The following is an 18,100-nucleotide window of genomic DNA, read 5'->3' on the forward strand; positions in this document are numbered from 1 at the left end:
ATGAAATTGGTAATGTGTACAAAGCAATTAGCAAAATGCCTAGAACATAATACACTCTCAAAAATGTTAATTATTGTTTTATTTTTCCTCAAAGTTAGTTAAATAGTCTCGTATTTTATCATCATTAAATAATGTTAATAGTCATTTTAAATGACTTTCAATAATGATGTGTGAAATGGCCTAATGGTTTATTTGTAGTGTAGGGATTATAGCATGATAAACGTACAGTGTAGACTTAACAGGGTTACAATATCATGCAATTTTATTATTTTAAATAAAGACTAAATTCTTGTGAAACTAAAAGTCACTTAATTTACATTTTTGGTGAAATATGAGTGAATTCACAGATTAGAGAAAGGGTGAGGATAATGGGAAGTCTTGCATTATGTTAGATTCTTAACTTTAGTGGAAGTATTTATCACCTTATATTTGTATCATATGTATTGATTTACATTTTCTATCTTCCTTGATAGAAGACATAGGTGCCATGCTCAGTCAAATCATCTGCATGGTCAATTTGGGCAAATGACAAACACTTCTGGCACATTCAATAAAATACTTTGGGTAATGGCACAGATAAACAAACAGTTAACATGAAGAAATAAATGGAATCACAAACTATATATTTTTCTAGGTTTCACAGGGTCCAAGCATATGCAATAGAAACATTGTGGTATCCCATCCTCAGCTGACGAGAAACAGTATCCTACTTCATCTGTCCATAATGCATATAACATTCTTCAATAGGAGAAATATATTTAATCTGGAGCCACTATGGTACAAAAAAATTGACTAAAGGTAGGAAGTGTTAAATGTTCTTTCATCAAGGAAGATTTTTTCCCCTTAATGCACATGTGCTACATCTTACTCTAATCAGCTAATTTTTTGTCTTTCACTCATCGTGGAAATTGCAGAGAGCTTGCTTTTACTGTAAAACCTGATTTATATGCTTCTGCTAAATGCAGGGATTTCATTTATGAAAGCTAGTCAGTGATTTATATCATTGTTTTCCTTTTTGGACAAGTCACTACAAAATAATTTTTTTCAAGCAAGATGGTATTAACCTTCTCTAACTTCAAAGCCACTCTCCTAGCAGTATCAATATTCCTTTGTCATTTCTGTCACTTTATTACATTTGGTAAACAAATAAATACAGCCCCACATATCAAAAACTAAAATGACTATTTTGAGGATTAGCCCTTTGATAATCATCTACAACAGATTAAACAGCCTCTATAATATTTCAAAGAATTGGCCTTTCTCCAGTTGATACTGATATTGGGATTTGAGTTAATTGCCGGTGCATCTCCAACAACAGAGCAGGTGCTGGTAGAAAGAACAGTTCCCTGTAGTTTCTGTTATTTATTGTCAGAGCTCTTTTGCACTAAACCCTTGAGCTGACTTTTTAGAGCCCACTGTATAACAATTTCATTCACTTTCATGTCAACAAGCTTGGGCTTGATAAATTAAAACAGAAAAATGCTGGCTAAAGCACCATAGCCCTACATGATTCATTTTGTTGCAAGTTTCTGGCAGCTGTCCAAGAATGACCGGCTATCTTCCTAGGGTCCTTATCATTTTCCCATCTGGAAAGGGCTGAACCTTACTTACACTGGGGAGTTAAAGGCCTGTGCAGGCTGTATCCAAAGGCCATTAACAATCATAACTTTAAAAATCATCACCTTCTTTCAGGCAAGGTTAACAGTAGTCTATAGAATAGATAGGAAGGTCAGTATTTTACCTCTATTTAAATAAATATGAAGCAAATGGCAGGATTTCTTTAATGATGTAGAACTACATGCTAACCTCAAGCACTGTATCTTTAGACTTTGTGTTCATCCTTAAAATTATCGAAAAGTGATTCTGAAGAGCCCATGCCAAATTAAGCAACTTCTGGTATTAGGTATTGGTTTACTATTAAGCAAAGTAATTCATTTATTCTTCCTCTATACACCTCAATTTCTCTTAAAGGGTCTTAGGTATGATGGTTATTTTAGTAATTATTTTAGCAATTAACTATCAGACTTCAAAGGTCATTAAGAAAAAAAAATAATTAAACATTTTTGAAAAGAAAGGCTAAATAATAGCAGCACAAGTTTAAACTCTAATATTTAATTTTAGTAAAGTTTTAAAGCTGGTTTTCTTAAGTAAGACTATATGTAGATTCAAAGTAAATTAAATTTAAATGTGATACCAGTTCAGCATCTATCACCCAAGAAATTATTGAAGCCTAAACATAAGGCTGTAAATTCTAAACAATTACAATCTTTAGAAACTGAAAGCTCCCTTATTACTGGATATTTAAAGTGAGAACTTAAAGCTTTCATCAGCTAACTTATGATGCATATTAGTGATTATTAGCCTTATCTTCAAAGCAGAAAAAAAGGTAGAGATGACCAGAATCCCTGACCAGACCCATTGCCAGGTTTAATGAGCAAGGATGGAGCAGAGTGGGCAAAGCCAGGCAAACAGCTCTCTCTTTCTAAAAGAAGACAATATAGAGAGAAGTCAGGTGGACTCCCCAACCTTTACCCGAAATAGACCATTTGTCTAGGAAACGTTACCACTTACAGGGGCTACTGGGTGGTGAGAGAAATTTGGGAGCTTGGCCCTAGAACCTTGACTGGTGGTTGAAAACACTGGAGCGCTGTGAAGGGAGAGGGAAGAAGAAGCTGCAATTCCAAAATCTGTGTTGCTGAGGCACCTGGGTAGCCAGTTGGTTAAGTGTCCAACTCGTGGATTTGACTTGGGTTGTGATCTGAAGGTTGTGGTATCGAGCCCCTGCATGGGGCTATGTGCCCAGCCTGGAGTCTACTTAAGATTTTCTTTCTTTCTCCCTCTGCTCCTCCCTCCTGCATTCTATTTCTCTCTCTAAAATAAATGAATCTTTATTTATGATTTTTTTTTAATAAATAAATCATTTTAAAAATTGTGTTGCTAAAGTTAAAAACTTGAATTCTGCTTAGTAAGATGCTTATATTTGGGGAGAACAACTCCAAGAGGATTTTGTTTGTACAAAGATAAAGCCTAGATCTAATTATGGAATGGAAACTGAGAGTTAAATGTCTGTGAATAATAATACAAGAGGTTATCTTCAGTGTGGGTGGATTTGAGCCAGTGGGGATAATAATAGTCTGGGTGGCAGGTCTGAGAATAGCCTATCAATCTCTCTGTGAGAGTCAAGACTTTGGGGGTGGGAGCATTAACTCCAGGATAAGAACATAGTCTGAGGCTCTCCTATGGCATGGGAGATGGCCTGAATCATGAAACTTTTTGTTCAATTGTTAAACTAATGTTCATTTGTTGGACACATACCCTGTGATGGCATTATCTAAAGGGGTAAATTAAAGAAACTTTGAAGTTGGTGGCTACAAGAGCAGGAATTCTTATGTGAATTTCCTTCCTTCCTTCCTTCCTTCCTTCCTTCCTTCCTTCCTTCCTTCCTTCCTTCCTTCCGTCTTTCCGTCCTTCCTCCCTTCCTCTCTTTTTCATTCATTCATTTGCTGCCCCCATCTGTCTCTGTGTGTGTGTGTGCTGTAAGTTCCTTCACTATTCTCAAGCCATTAGTGAAATTGTATTAAGCCCCATAACCAAATCTTAGATTGTGATTAGAGATTTTAAGGAATGTTTTTCAGCTTAAAAACCAAAGTGACTTGGCTGTATAAAATTGCCAACATTGAGAGTGAAGAGAATCATTTTATATGATAGCAATAGATGGCATAGATTAATGGGGCAAGATGCCAGCTTTCTAGAGGGACCAATAACCAGAGAATAAAGTTATGGGACATAGTAGCCTTTCTCAGGAAAGTCTTAGAAATGCCTCCAGAGTAGTGCCTGAGCAAAAGGGGTCCCTTAGGTGCCAATGATGCTGTGAGGCCGAGGCACCACGAGCTTAGAACAGAAAAGCATGAACCTTCTTTCTGGTTTTGTTGTTGTTGTCACTGTCATTGTTGTTTGTTTGTTTTTCTCTTTCAGGATTCTCTCCATCCTGTCTACCTCAGCTCACCTTTAACAATGGTTGAGCAGATGCACTAAGAACCTTCATGATCCTCACCTATAGAACTTCCAGGGTCCTGTGGTCAGGACTCAGTTCCCAGATGGTGGCCTGGAAAGTAGATTGTTCCCATGGCAAGCCTGGCATATCTTTGTGGGATCATGTAAAACTGAGCTTCGAGAAGGGTGCTGGCAAGCTGACATGTTCCCACTCAAATGAAACACAGGATGATATCAGGGCTCTGGGCTACTGACCACCTACTACTGACTTTTGAGTTTGAGCTACATGAGAAAGCCATGGATTGGTTCCCTTTGAGTTTTTACCATCATGCCACCTCAAGTCTACCGAATCCAAAGGTGGCAAGGTGGTCCATGGATGTGATTTCCTCTGAGTACATAAACATCCCTGCCAGTAGCATCCAGAGTGGTCACTCCACCCCATCATCAGGCAGTCCAGAAGAATAGGCTTATTGCCTCTGTAGGGAAACAGGTGCTACACAAAGCCAACAGGCCCTTCTATTAACATACTTCTTTCTTCTGATGTGGTTATATTTTATTCTCCGTGGTCTGTCTTATGCTGTGCCAGACAAAAGACAGACATTCCTTGTGAGAATGAGACTATTCTTTTCACTCTACCCAATAGGACTTTTGCCTACTGTCCCTGTTAGTTGTGATATAGGAAGTCAAAGGAGCAGTGAACATTGAAAGAAATCACATTATAGGAATTCCGTGATTACAGACTACAAAGGTATTATAGAAGATGTGTTGTTCTATGTTTTTATACTAAAATTCTATATGGTAAATTTAACATGACCAGAAAATAAAGTAATGTTCATGTTTCCTTACATACTCTCAGTGCACATGCATTGTGGTTCTATCAATGAAAGTCAGTAACAACCTTTGAAATGGTCATTTGGAAGCCACTGTTCATAGGCAACAGAATGGATGATTCAAGGTCATGAGAAATGGTGAACCCAATAGTAAATAAATAAGATTCAGGAATTACAGAAACAAGAAAATGTTTCAATATAAAGAAGTTCTGAAGAGCACAGCAATGTCTACAATAACATTGTTGCTGTGTCTTTTTTCTCAGTGGGAAATGGGACATTAGGATGGTGCATTTGACAAAAAAAGGACACAAAAGGTAATACTTGTGACCAACTTTATCTTGGACAGCTGCTATGGCTGAGGATCCCTTTAGTTTGGATCAAATGGACCATTATCTTTGAATTAAAATCAGCTTCATTTGCATATTTTCCTCAGGCCCATTTCTTATCATGGCTCTTAAGACTATCCAGTGGTCAGAAGAGAAGGGGAAGGAGAAGAAGGGATGAAGTAAATGATGAAGGAGGGAAAAGACATTGGAGAGGGTGAAAAGCATCTCAAGGGAAAGAATGGTTCTTCTTAACTTAGGAATCAAACAGTTGAGTGCATCTAAGGGACTTGGTAGGTTATATAAATGGGTACAGCTTGTGGGCTGAGACAATAAGGAGTGGTAGAGGCTTACATATATGCGAACCATGTCAACATGGGATAGCCACACTCAGCTCCAGGCGTTATTATCATAAAAGAAGCAGGGCCCAATATCCTAGATCTTCTAATTTTTTAAGATGCCCCAAATTAAACTTCTATGTGAAATCTGCGTAGTTTTAAACATTGGCAGTTAATTTGAATGTTAAAAGTTCTGTGCAAACCATAGAATATATCTGGTGCCCCTATAGTCAGTGTGCCAGCTAAGCTCCAAAACCTGGAGAACAGAATAGGTTCATAAACCAATGATATGTAAGCCTTCCAAGAATAAGAAAGCCCCCATCAAGCAGGAAAGACTACAACTTTTGGGAGAGGAAAGAAGAAATGCTATCAAGAGATGGAGTCCAAATAGTGTTGGAAATCAAACCATCAAACACTCTTGGTTAGTTCTCTCATCTATTCCCAACCTCTGCTCCCTGGAACTGTGGCCCTAATCTGATGGCTCTTTGCTTCTTCCTGAAAGTATAATGGGAGAAGGGTGTGCTAGAGTTGGTCTCTTCCTGGATAGTAAAGAAGAGCCTGTGACTCTTTACCATCCAGGATATCGATTGAAGTGATATCATCAAGATAGTGACATAGGTCATTCTCAATTGAGCTCCTTTCAGAAGAACAACTAGCAACAGCTATTGACAAGACATCATTGTGAAAATCCCAGAACCTGGGGGTGAGGTTAGGTACCCTCTGGACAACAAAGACTGAGAAGGGCTGCATTAGAAGGGTAAGAAAAACAGTTCCATTTTGACTATATCACCTCACCCCCAACCTTTAGGCCATCATAGCACTATATCAAGAGGGCCCCCTTGAGACTATGATTTCTCCAGTAGGATAAGAGAATCCAAGATGAACATCTAGCTCCTCTAGTGTTGCAGGATTATCCAAGAAGGACGACTCTGGTTTTGCCTCATGAAAATTAATAAGAGAATTGGTGGGGCTCAACCACTAGGGATTAGAGACAGAGAGAGGATACAAATCTTAGAGCACCCATCAGTCAGATCTTGTTGTACTGTATTTCTGCTTGCAGTGGAACCCAAGCAGAGATCCCAGCCAGTGGATCCACCTATCTGCAGAGTCAACTAGTGGCCATATCTGGCAAGGGAACTTAGTCAGCAGTTCTACATGACTGAGTCCCTGGTCAAAGACCTTATCCTCCAGAGGATAAGTTAATGGAGTAGAGACCATTACACTCCCCCCTCCCTGCCCCCACCCCAGGCAGGGACAAAAATTCAAAGCCCTACCCAACTTATGAGTGTAGCCTACAGACCCAACCATACAAGACAGTTGCAGGATACAAAACCATCATACAAAAATCAATTCCATTTCTATACCCTACCATCAAATTATCTGAAAAAGAAATAAAGAAATCAACCCCATTTATATCAGCATCAAAACCAATAAAATACTTAGGAATAAATTTAACTAAGTGAAAGATCTCTACATTGAAAACTATAAGACTTTGATGAAAGAAATTGAAGATATCACAATAAATGAAAAGATGTCCCATGTTCATGGGTTGGAATTATTAATATTGTTATAATGTCAATACTACCAAAAGTCATGTATAGATTCAATGCAATCCTTATCAAGATTCCATTGGCATTTTTTTTTCAGAACTGGGAAAAACAATCCTAAAATTTGTAAAGAGCCTAGAGACCCCAAATAGCCAAAACAATCCTGAAAAAGAAGCAAAAAGCTGGAGGCAACACACTTCTTAAATTTGAACTGTCTATAGAAGTATAATAATCAAAATAGTATGGTGCTGGCATTAAAACAGACAGAGACTAATGGAACAGAACTGCGAGTTCAGAAACAAATCTTCACATATATAGTCAATTAATATTTGACAAGGGAGTATAGATACTCAATTGGGAATAAACAGCCTTGTCAATAAATGGTAACAGGAAAACTGGATATTCATTGCAAACAAATGAAACTAGTTCCCCATTTCACTAAAAAAAAATTATTTCAAAATGGATAAAGATCCTGAAATCATAAAACTCCTAGAAGTAAACAGGGAAAAATCTCCTTGATACTGGTCTTGGAAATGATTTCTTGGATGTGACATCAAAAGCACAAGCAATTAAAGCAAAAATAAATAAATAACACTACATCAAATAAAAAGCTTCTGTATAGCAAAAGATATGATCAACAAAATGAAAAGGCAACCCATAGAGTGGGAGACGCATTTGTGAACCGCATATCTGATAAGGGGTTAATATCCAAAATACATAAGGAACTCCTACAACTCATCACACATACACACATACACAAACTATAAGTGAGGTGACAGTATGTCTGTTAACTAATCTTACTGTACTAATCATTTCACAATATACACATACGTCAAATCATCACACTGCAAATCTTAAACTTACATAATGTTATATGCCAATTATAGCTCAATAAAACTGGAAAAAGAAAAGAAATATAGATTGAATTTTATTGGAAAGACATCATTTTGGGCTTTGGGGATGAAAAGGGAGGAGAAAGCTCCCAAGGCAATCAGCCCATTGAAGAAGAAAGAGTTGAAGAATCACACCTCTCTGGGGCACCTGGGTGGCTCAGCGGTTGAACGTCTGCCTTTGGCTCAAGTTGTGATCCCAGGGTCCAGGGAGCGAGTCCCACATCGGGCTCCTCATGGAGAGCTTGCTTCTCTCTCTGCCTATGTCTCTGCCTCTCTCTCTCTCTGTCTCTTATGAATAAATATATTTAAAAAAATAAAAAGAATGACTCCTCTCCAAGCCAATTCACTCTGTGGGACCAGGTTGGCCATGGAGATGGACAAAGGATTCAATTACATTGCCTGGACTAAGTCAGCCAGCTTAACCACACATGCTAACAGTTATGTATATACTCATATTGCAGTTAACTATGAAATTAGTTCAATGGAATGTTCTTGGAAAATTTAGGCAAACTTACATGGCATTTATTATATGCTCCACGCTCTTTTGATATATTAACCCATTTAATTTTCAACACAATTCTAAAGGTAGGCACTATTTTTGTACTCCTTTTACAGTTAAGGCAAATGAGGAAGTGAGAAATTAATCATTTGCCCACAATCAGCCAGCCAACAAACAGGGGAACCCAGGAGACCAAGGGAGGTTGGCTGCAGAGTTGGAGACCTTCACCAGATGATTTATTGGAAAGAGCAGATCTTTTCTTTCACTATTGATTTATTTATGTTGTAAAGCAAAATCAACTGCTAATCAAGAGTGAAGAATATTGACTGAGGTATGTTAATCAGAAGAAAAATAAGGTCACGAATTCTTCTTGGATTCAGACTTTTAGCCAGGAGGCAGAGACACTGCATAGGAGCGAGAGGAAGACTTAGTGTGATTCTTGCTGTGGGAGATAATTCAGTCCTTCCTGTGCTAGGAAACAGTTCGAGGAAACAGTGACTGTGGAAGTGTTAAGTTTGCCGAAAGAACTGAACTCTTCCCTCTTCTAAGCAAAGAACAAGTCAGTAGACTGGAGTGAAGAAAGAGTTTAGGACAATTCTGAAGGAGAGAGAAGATCAATACTAGATAAGTAGATTTTGTGTGCCTGGGATTAACATCTTGCTCTTTAGAACTCTTCTCTTCCAAAGCACACTGTGATAAAGACTGATAAATTACAGTTTGCCAGAATAACCATCTATTGGCAACTCCATTGCTGACCTCTGCACTCACCTGCAAGCATATTGCCAGGGCTCATATATATTGTCACCCATTTTATTGATGGGAGCGCTGACTCAATTTACTTGACTTGTTTAATATCATACAGCTAATAAGGAGCTAAGAGTTTGCAACTCAAAAAAAAAAAGTTTGCAACTCCTTCTTGCTTCAAAATCTGTCCTCTTTCCACTGTCCTCTTTGCACTCAACCCTTATTTATATGAAATGCATTGAGCAGAAGGGCTTGCTCCAAAACTATTCTTTAGATTCCTTTCTTTACAACTCTAATTACTGGGCCCATTTTTTTTGTGTGCTGTAATCCTAAATTTTGTAGTGATAGGACTATTTCTCATCAAAATAAGCAGGTGGTTTGGCCAGGGGACATGGAGTTTAGATAGGGAATGAGGTCTACCATCATCAAGTCTACTATTTAGCAAGTCAATGTAACTGTTTTATGGTGGAAAATGATTGCAGGGTTTAAGAAATTATTTTAAAATCACAATTTCCCTCCTTTTGTCTATGAGGATTGGTGACTGACAAACAGTTCACTAAACATGGTGGCATTCAGACTCCCTCTTCTTTGGGCAATGGCCACCGTGCCAGACAGTATGTAATAATATCTTTCTTACAAATGATAGGATGCATATTTTAAAAGTCTAAACAAAAAACTCTGCCCAAATAACTTGCTATATTAAAAGACTTTTTTTTTTTTGCAATGTTGTACTGAGGCATACTCTACCTAGAGTATCTTTAACTTTTGATTCTAAGATATTGTTTTATGCAGTGGCTTTTCAGTGATTCTTCCAAGTAAAGCAAAGCTTAAGTCTCAAGGTTGTCTGTGAACGGATCCAGACCCCTAGAGAAATTCCCTGACTGCACACAGTTGAAAACCCATTATGGCTGCTCCACAGCCAAACATTTGAGGCACCGATCAATGCTGGAAGTGCAAGAGAGGGAGAGCTGAGGGGTCTTAATACTGCCAGTTGTTTTTCATCTCGATTCAGCTTTATCAGCATTAAAAGAAATTAAAACCAAAAAAAAAAAAAAAAAAAGAGGAAAAGAAAACACTGAGTCCCAAATTGAAAAACATATCTTTCCCCATAGCCCTACCTCATCTGTCAGCATCCCATTTGGTTCTTCTTAGTAAATTAACACATCAGAATAGCCTTGTAGATGCAAGATATAGGTTCCTAGGGACAAATAATATGCCTTTAACTCTTTAAGGGAAAGAATGCTGCCTTACATTATTATTGTGTGTCAGTTTTGTTATGAAGGAACATAAACCATCTTGCTGGACATGAGGCACTTGGAAGATTAAGGCTTTCAGCCACCAAAGAAATGACAAAAGAGGAGGAATCAGAGTTTAAAGACTTCAAACAAAACAGTGACATTAGTATTTATTACCTGTGCATCGCTGAGATTTACAATGCTTAAAATATGCAAGCAAAAACATTTGTGAAGCAGATAAAGAAGACTACAAAACATCCAAAGAGATTGCTAATATTAACACATAAAAGAAATATCACACCTAAGCATGTTAACACTAATGATTTAAAATACTACTTACACTTTAAGTGGCTGGCCTATGAGACATATTTTCTCACAACCAGGACAATTACTAGAATTTTTTTAAGTCCTTGTTAAATGTGCAGTGTCAAGGGTTATGGAAACAACACCAGGATTTCATATCTTGCATACATTTAAGAATCTGAATTGAAAATACTTGGTATTTGGGATGAGGCCACTGTACGTGAAGCTTAGGAAAAGCATGTTTGAATACAAAGAATAAACACCAGCTGAAGCCAATGGAGGTGTAAAAAAGCCAAAGCACAAGAAAAATAAAACACAGTAGAAGTGCGCCTCACAAAAATACCAACTTGTGGATTATTTATCAGCGGCGTAATTGGCATCCCTTGATTGATTGATCAAAATGTGAATATTTTGATTTTAAATTAAAGGAGGTGACAGTGGAGTTGTCATAAAGAGGAAAAACAAATTTAGATACTTTTTCTTACATGTAATATCTTACTGAAGTTTTTAATGCTGTGGGTTTTTTAAAAGATTTTATTTATTTATTTATTTGAGAGATCGAGCAAGAGGGAGGACAGGGAGGGGCAGAGGGAGAGGGAGAAGCAGACTCTCTGCTGCTCACGGAGCCCAACATGGGGCTCGTGGATCCCAGGACCCTGAGATCATGACCTGAGCCAAAGGCAGATGCTTAATTGACTGAGCCACCCAGGTACCTGCCCCAGTGCTTTTTTTTTTTTTTTTTTTTAAGAATTTAATCAACTTCTGATTGTTCTTGTGCTTATTCTCCTCAATCATCCAACCAGTGGCTTTGGGTGAAAATCCTTTAGAGAGAGATGATTTGCAGATCTGTGACAGGAAAGCAAACTTACTCTTCTTTCTCATGATTTGCTCTTCCTTCTCATAAGTTAGAGGGCTCTGGACTGCCCAAAAGACAGAATGATGACCAGAGCACTGTTGCATTGGCAGCAGACAGACATGCCAACATACAAGAACAATAAATATAAATCTCACTGACAACAGATTTGGTTTGGGGTCTGAGTTTCCAAGAAAGACATGAATATAGGTTCTTCCACTTTAGGGAATGTTATTTTCCCACTTCTTCAGACATTCTCTATTATTGTCCAGATTCATATTCCTAAGGTCAGAACTCTTCCCTTTAATTGTGAGCACCACCCCATAGGCAGGCAATGCTTGAGGAACTTATTGGCAAGCATTGTTTTTAGGGATTCACTCTATTTATTTGGAGGCAGGCACAGTGCTGGGGACTTTACGTGTTGTACCACTTAGGATCCTCAAAACAAACAGATGCCATGCTCAAACGGGGCTAATTGAGGAAATCTGAATAAAAGGGCTATTTATGAAGGGGTCTTTGGGGCTATAGAGAGAAACAAGGGATGTTGCAGTGCATCAAGACTAGCAACAGTAGAGAGCCTTTCCCATTCCGACACTTCGAAGCAGAACCCAGAGGGAGAAAGAGGCTGCTTAACCAGAACTGCAGCCTTCAGTAGATTGATGCAATTTGCCCACAGGGATGGAGCAGGGAGACAATGGAAGAAATCAGTACCCTGACTTCACTCTCTTGTTTTCCTATATTTCTTCTGCTGCTCTCTATCCACCAAGCTAGGCCAGAAGGCAGAGGGCAAGACTGTCCATAGATTTAGTTGATAAATGTCAACCAGGGCACAGAAAAGTGTATAAGGGGAGAAAGTGGATTTGGAGGAGCAAGTGGAGAATAGCCAACATACATAACATCTCGCTCACCCTCACCACATCCTCATAAGCCATACATTACCAACATCTGCAATTTATGTTTAGGGAAAGTTAAGTTCAGAAGGTCAGGGGATTTTCACAAGAATACACAGATAATAAATGATAGAATGAAGATAGAAACCTAGAGCTTCTCAATCCAAAGCTGCTCCCTCCCCTGCCCCCAGCAATACTCCCCCCAAGAACAGAACAAGGGTAGGCAAAGAAAGCAGCTGACACCTACTGAGCACTGGCTATGCCCCAGCCATTGCTTTAAGCTTTAAAAAAATGTGCAGGATCGCATCAGCTCTCTCATCAGCTATATGAATTAGGTACTCTCATCTCATTTCTCAGAGGAGGAAGGTGTGTGAAGATCGAGTAAGTTATCAGGGTTGGCCAGCCAGCAAGTAGTAGAATCTCAACCTGTGCAGATTCTGGGCTCACACTTTTAGCAATGAAATCAGAGGAAATGAGGGAGGTGGGGGAAAGACAAGACAGAAGGAGTCTGAGTGTCTGGCATGATTGCCCAAAACTCTCAGGTGTTCTAAATGCTTTCTCTTGACACAGGCAAATCACTTTTTTCTTCCTATCTCTTTTATGTTCATTTTGCTATTCAAGTGTTATAGTGTCAATGGTGATGACAGTGGCGCAAAAGGAAATGGAGCTTCGTTCAGGCTCTTTATTATTTTGGGAACTCTTATGCAAATCTGACAGAGGCAGTCAAAGCTGAATTCACCACATCCCCTCGACTTCTCTTACATGCTCTCTCATTTATTTATTAAAAAGATTGTATTTACTAATTCATGAAAGACACACACACAGAGAGGCCGAGACACAGGCAGAGGGAGAAGCAGGCTCCATGCGGGGAGTCCAATGCGGGGCTCGATCCCAGCACTCCAGGATCACGCCCTGGGCCTAAGGCAGGCGCTCAATCATTGAGCCACCCAGGCATCCCTGCTCTCTCACTTAATGGCACAATCTACTTTTTGTAATCTACAAAAACCTGAGCACCTTCCCATACTGTTGCTATTATTATTTACTGGACTCTTCTTTGAGAGATTCTTTAAAATTCTAACTATATATTCTGTTCTCTGCGTAATTTTAAAAGCACTCTAATCTTTCTTGGGAATATTTATTGCACTCCTTTGAAATCATGGAAATCTATGTAATTATATCCATATAGGTATTGAGATCCCTGATATATATCATCCGCATGAGTGTATATCTGCATACATGTGTCTGTAACCAGGTACTACATCTTCTGCGCCTCCACCCCGGTCTTCTGTGCTGGGTACATAGTAGTGCCTCAATAAATAGTTCTTGAACGACCCAATGGAAATTGGGCTTCTGTAACTTCTCGGTCGTGTACGAGAGCATTAGACTTGAATACTGAGAAATGGATGCCTCAAATTTTCCAGGTTTTCTCTCCTAGCAAAGGCCAGGTAAGGAGGCAATTGCCTGACTTTCTTTTTTGTTTTCTTTGATATCATACCTGATGTCAGCCCTGCTGTTCTTCAAATGTCAGACTGTCTTGGAGCTGATCCTTTGATATTCTCTTTTCATGGGGTTTGCAGCTACTGAGTTAGGTGCATTTTGATTCTCTTTGTTTCTATTTTCATGAACTCTTTTAGAGGACAGTGGTCAGAAAGTCCTCAAGGTTAACTGACACCTAAATGGCATTTTTTTCAACCAACAAGACTGTATTTTGAAACTCTCAAATGTTTTGGACATCCAGTCAAATGTTTTGACACTTGTCCCGATCATTAATGATTTCAAACCAGAGTGGTCGGCAAAGGATTCTTGAATCAAAGGTACCAAAGTAGAGTTTCTTTAAGGTCACTGAACATAAAGCAGTATCTTTTAGCTTCCAAAAGAGGTGTGCACAGCTTGCTCTGAAGAGAACAGCAGCACATAGGCTCTACTCTTCAGATTTGGAATGCTACTTACAATGTGTCCTCTGCCACAGAGACAGAAGCCTTCGAAACCAACCTCTCTCTCTCCCCACCCCCCCCCCCCACCTCCCTGTGTCCTATTATGTCTCAGCAAGCCATCTTGCTGAGAGAAGAAGCTGGGTGCTGTAGCATCTGTGGGGGCGGCCTTTCCCACCGAACTGGCATTCCACCCCAAGTGCTGTTCCCAGTGGCCTCCTCTCCATAGGCATCCGTAGCAGCTGCGGCTTCTTCTGGCTCAAAGGACCCCATGTTTGCCTTTAAAATGTCATTCCTTCACCTCTCTCAATATTCAGATGCACTCATCAGTTTGTTTCCAGCTGCCCTCAAATGTATTCAGAATAAATGGTGCACGAAGGACAGTTTAAACTCAGCAAAGCATCTCCAGTTCACCGGGCTGTTCTTCCTTACCAACAAGTGTTGTATTGTCATGTAAATGCGTTTCTGGCACTGGAGACATTGGCTGTGTATCTGCTTTGGCAACTGAAGAATGTTCCACGGTTGCCGGGCAAAGAGTAGAGAAAGGAGTAGATGAAGAAGCTTAGAATGACAGGTTAATGAGAGCTGCTTTTCCTCTGTTTTCTTTTCAATCTCACCGCCCATCATCAAGTTAGGCTTTACCAAGGCCAAAACCTAGTACTGTCTCTCTTCCCCGCCCCTTTCTCTCTATGGCATACTTGCACCATGATCATATTAAGTCTCCCTCAAGATTCTCAAGTTCGGTATTGGATTGTTTTGGAAATGAAAATATGATAAAGCCATTGTTAGAGGGGCGTTTTTGTGCAATATGAGTTAGCATGAAATATGAGTTAGTGTGCAGTGAGCATAGAAGAATCTCACCTAGAATTTCACTCTTACAATTCAAATATGGTCTCTTCTGCAGGCTTAAGAATAATGTAGCTCAAAAAAAAAAAAAGAATAATGTAGCTCAGTTTCTAATTTTTAAAGCATTAAATTCACTTATTAAAATGACATCACTGCCTCGCTGCCATTAGGGCATGACTTTGAATTATTTTTCTAGTGGCTAATTGACGAGTAATGCAGATAGGTTTGCACTGTGTGGTCTGCCTCCTTCATGATCCATTTGCCTCATGGTTAGGGAGGGCTGAAGGCTATCTTTGGCCAAGAGCAGAATGAATCCACAGGACCCATTTAGGCATTAAACCTATCATTTCACTTCATTAGCAATACTTTCTAACCACAAACACGGTCTTCAGAAAGTAAAGTTTCCATCCTGTTTAGTCTTAATTTTTGAGATTAAGAGAAACAAAAAAACATTTTTTTAGAGCCTAAATCACTCCATAAAAATTGTCTTACTTTCTTCATAAACGTGGTTCACATAAGAAAACATTAACTTGCTTTTTTATTGTTATAATCACAATAAACATTGTATAGCTCTTGCTATGTACTAAAAGGTTCACTTAAAAGTAGTTGGGGCACCTGGATGGCACAGTCACTTAGGTGTTAGAACTCTTGGTTTTGGCTCAGGTCATGATCTCAGGGTTGTGGGATAGAGACCCACGTCAAGCCCTGTAAGAGTCCCACTTTGGGCTCCATGCTCAGCAGGGAGTCTGCTTGAAGGATTCTCTTTCTCCTTCTCCCTCTGACACTCCCCCCACTGACATGCTCTCTCTCTCTCTCTCTCTCTCAAATAAAAAAATAAATCTTTTTAAAAAGTAGTAAATGTTAAATTAAATTTTAATCCTTACAAAGTTCTATGAAATAGCTGTTTTTCTAGGGTTACAGGTGGGGAAACTGACCCGCGAAGTGATTATGTAGATTGCCCACTGACAGATGATGAGTGGTGGAACTGGATTTAAGCTGAGGCTGCAGGTGCAGAGACCGTGCTCTTGACCATCATGCTATCCTGTTCCCCATACCCATGGATCTTGAAATACCAACAGAGGCAACAACAAACAACATGTACTGTCTCCAACTTTTTGTTTTTGTTGTGATTCTAAGCATTAGTTAGTGATCCAACTCAAATGTCAGCTTTTTCTATTCACTTTGCCTGAGATCTTCACACAAATAATAATTATAGCCTATATATCAATATTTCTTTATTCATGCTTTTATTTTGAAACTATATACTAATACAGGTATTTGTTTATGTCTCTTTCTTTCCTATTAAGCTTGGGCAATGCTGGGTTCATATTTGTATTTCTAGAATCTAAACAGATTTTAGCCTTCAGTTAGAACTCAATATTGATTTATTAAATTAATTGGTTCTAAATAAAATAGTTGATACTGTATCTGCATATGAATCTGAAAATTTGTAAAAATTAAAGACATTTATATAGCTGAGTATTACTGTATTGCAATACAGAAACTATTCATTTGGTTTACTGAATATATATTTAGTACCAAAATTTGAACAGGTTTGAAAATTAAGGGTTGGGTGGCAAAAACTTCAAACCTTGATCTAATAGGGATCTCGAGGTACAAATAAGTATTACTTTCTGCTAAAGGTGTACTTGTAAAATACCCACAAACTTTATTAAAACATATTTCATTCTACTTTGTCAAATGCCAGCTTGGTTGCAAGCTGACACAGTTAGGTCATATAGTTTAACATTTAAAGTAAAATGATTATTTGCCCTCCTTGATAGTGGCTGCCTTACAAAACTGCTATGAAAAAGGCAGAGTGTATGCTTTTATGCTGGCCTCTCTTCTTCAGTGTAGCCCCCTCACATGCACAAACTGAACCAGGATGTTTTCTTCTCCATATAGCTGGTATGCCTTGGGCATGAATCCATACTATCTGGAGATCCATCATTATATCCTCACATCTAGACATAAGCAAGTCCTCCCAAAGGGATTGACAATGAAGATAACTAGCAAATCCTGCTCTCTAAAGAGAAGACTGAGTTTACATTTGAGAATATAATTGACAGTTACCCTATACGGGTCAATGATGGGCTTTCAATATTCTCTTTTTCCCTTATTTTCCACATACATTCCATCAGGAAGACATGTCAGCAATCCTAAATCCTACCACATTTTTACAACTATCACTCTGGTCCATCTCTTGCCTGAATGTTTATTTGCTATACAAAAATGACTCTAACTTACCTTCTGGCTTTCACTTTTGAAATCTGTCCTCTAACTTCCACCAAGTGTTAACTTGAAATTGTAAATAAAATCACATCACTCCTTGGTTTTCATTGACTGTCTTCACTGGCTTCTTCACCCTTAGAATAAAATCCAAATACATTACTGTAGGCTCATATGATTTGACCCTGGCCATCCCTTCAAACTCTTCTTTCCTCTCCAACTCTTACTCTTTGCCCTAGAATTACACTGGCTTCATTGGTGTTCCTTGAATATGTCAGACACATCTTATTCCAGGGCGTTTGAATGTGCCTCCCAGGATCTCTGCATGGAATCCTCTTGCCCCACATACTCATGATGTTCACTCCTGTTTAATTCATCACCATTTTAGAAAGCACCTTTTTCTAAAAATACTATTCCCCAGTCACCCTCTATTCCCCTATTTCCTTCATCTTTTTTGATAACAGTCTTCTACTGGAATGTAAGTTCTCAAGTTAAGGACTGTTGTTCATCATTTTATCTCTAGCAGATAAATATGGGACATAGTAGGTAATCAATACCTATTTGTGGAATGAATGAAATACCTAGTCTAAGATATGAGTTTTTAGAAAGCATCTCTGTTTAGTACAGTGAAATTTGAATGGTTCAA

General features: G+C 38.7%; 1 long non-coding RNA gene across 1 annotated transcript in view; it reads right to left on the bottom strand.

Annotated features, from left to right (window-relative positions):
• LOC106559535 overlaps positions 1-18,100 on the bottom strand; it is a 167,768-nt gene that overhangs the window by 92,184 nt on the left and 57,484 nt on the right. Inside the window, exon 2 of the long non-coding RNA XR_005366612.1 lies at positions 17,473-17,591. This is a non-coding gene — a long non-coding RNA (uncharacterized LOC106559535). The remainder of the gene's footprint in view (positions 1-17,472; positions 17,592-18,100) is intronic.

The sequence above is a fragment of the Canis lupus genome, chromosome 11 (genome assembly GCF_011100685.1).
Source record: "Canis lupus familiaris isolate Mischka breed German Shepherd chromosome 11, alternate assembly UU_Cfam_GSD_1.0, whole genome shotgun sequence".
NCBI classification, from domain to species: Eukaryota; Metazoa; Chordata; class Mammalia; order Carnivora; family Canidae; genus Canis; species Canis lupus.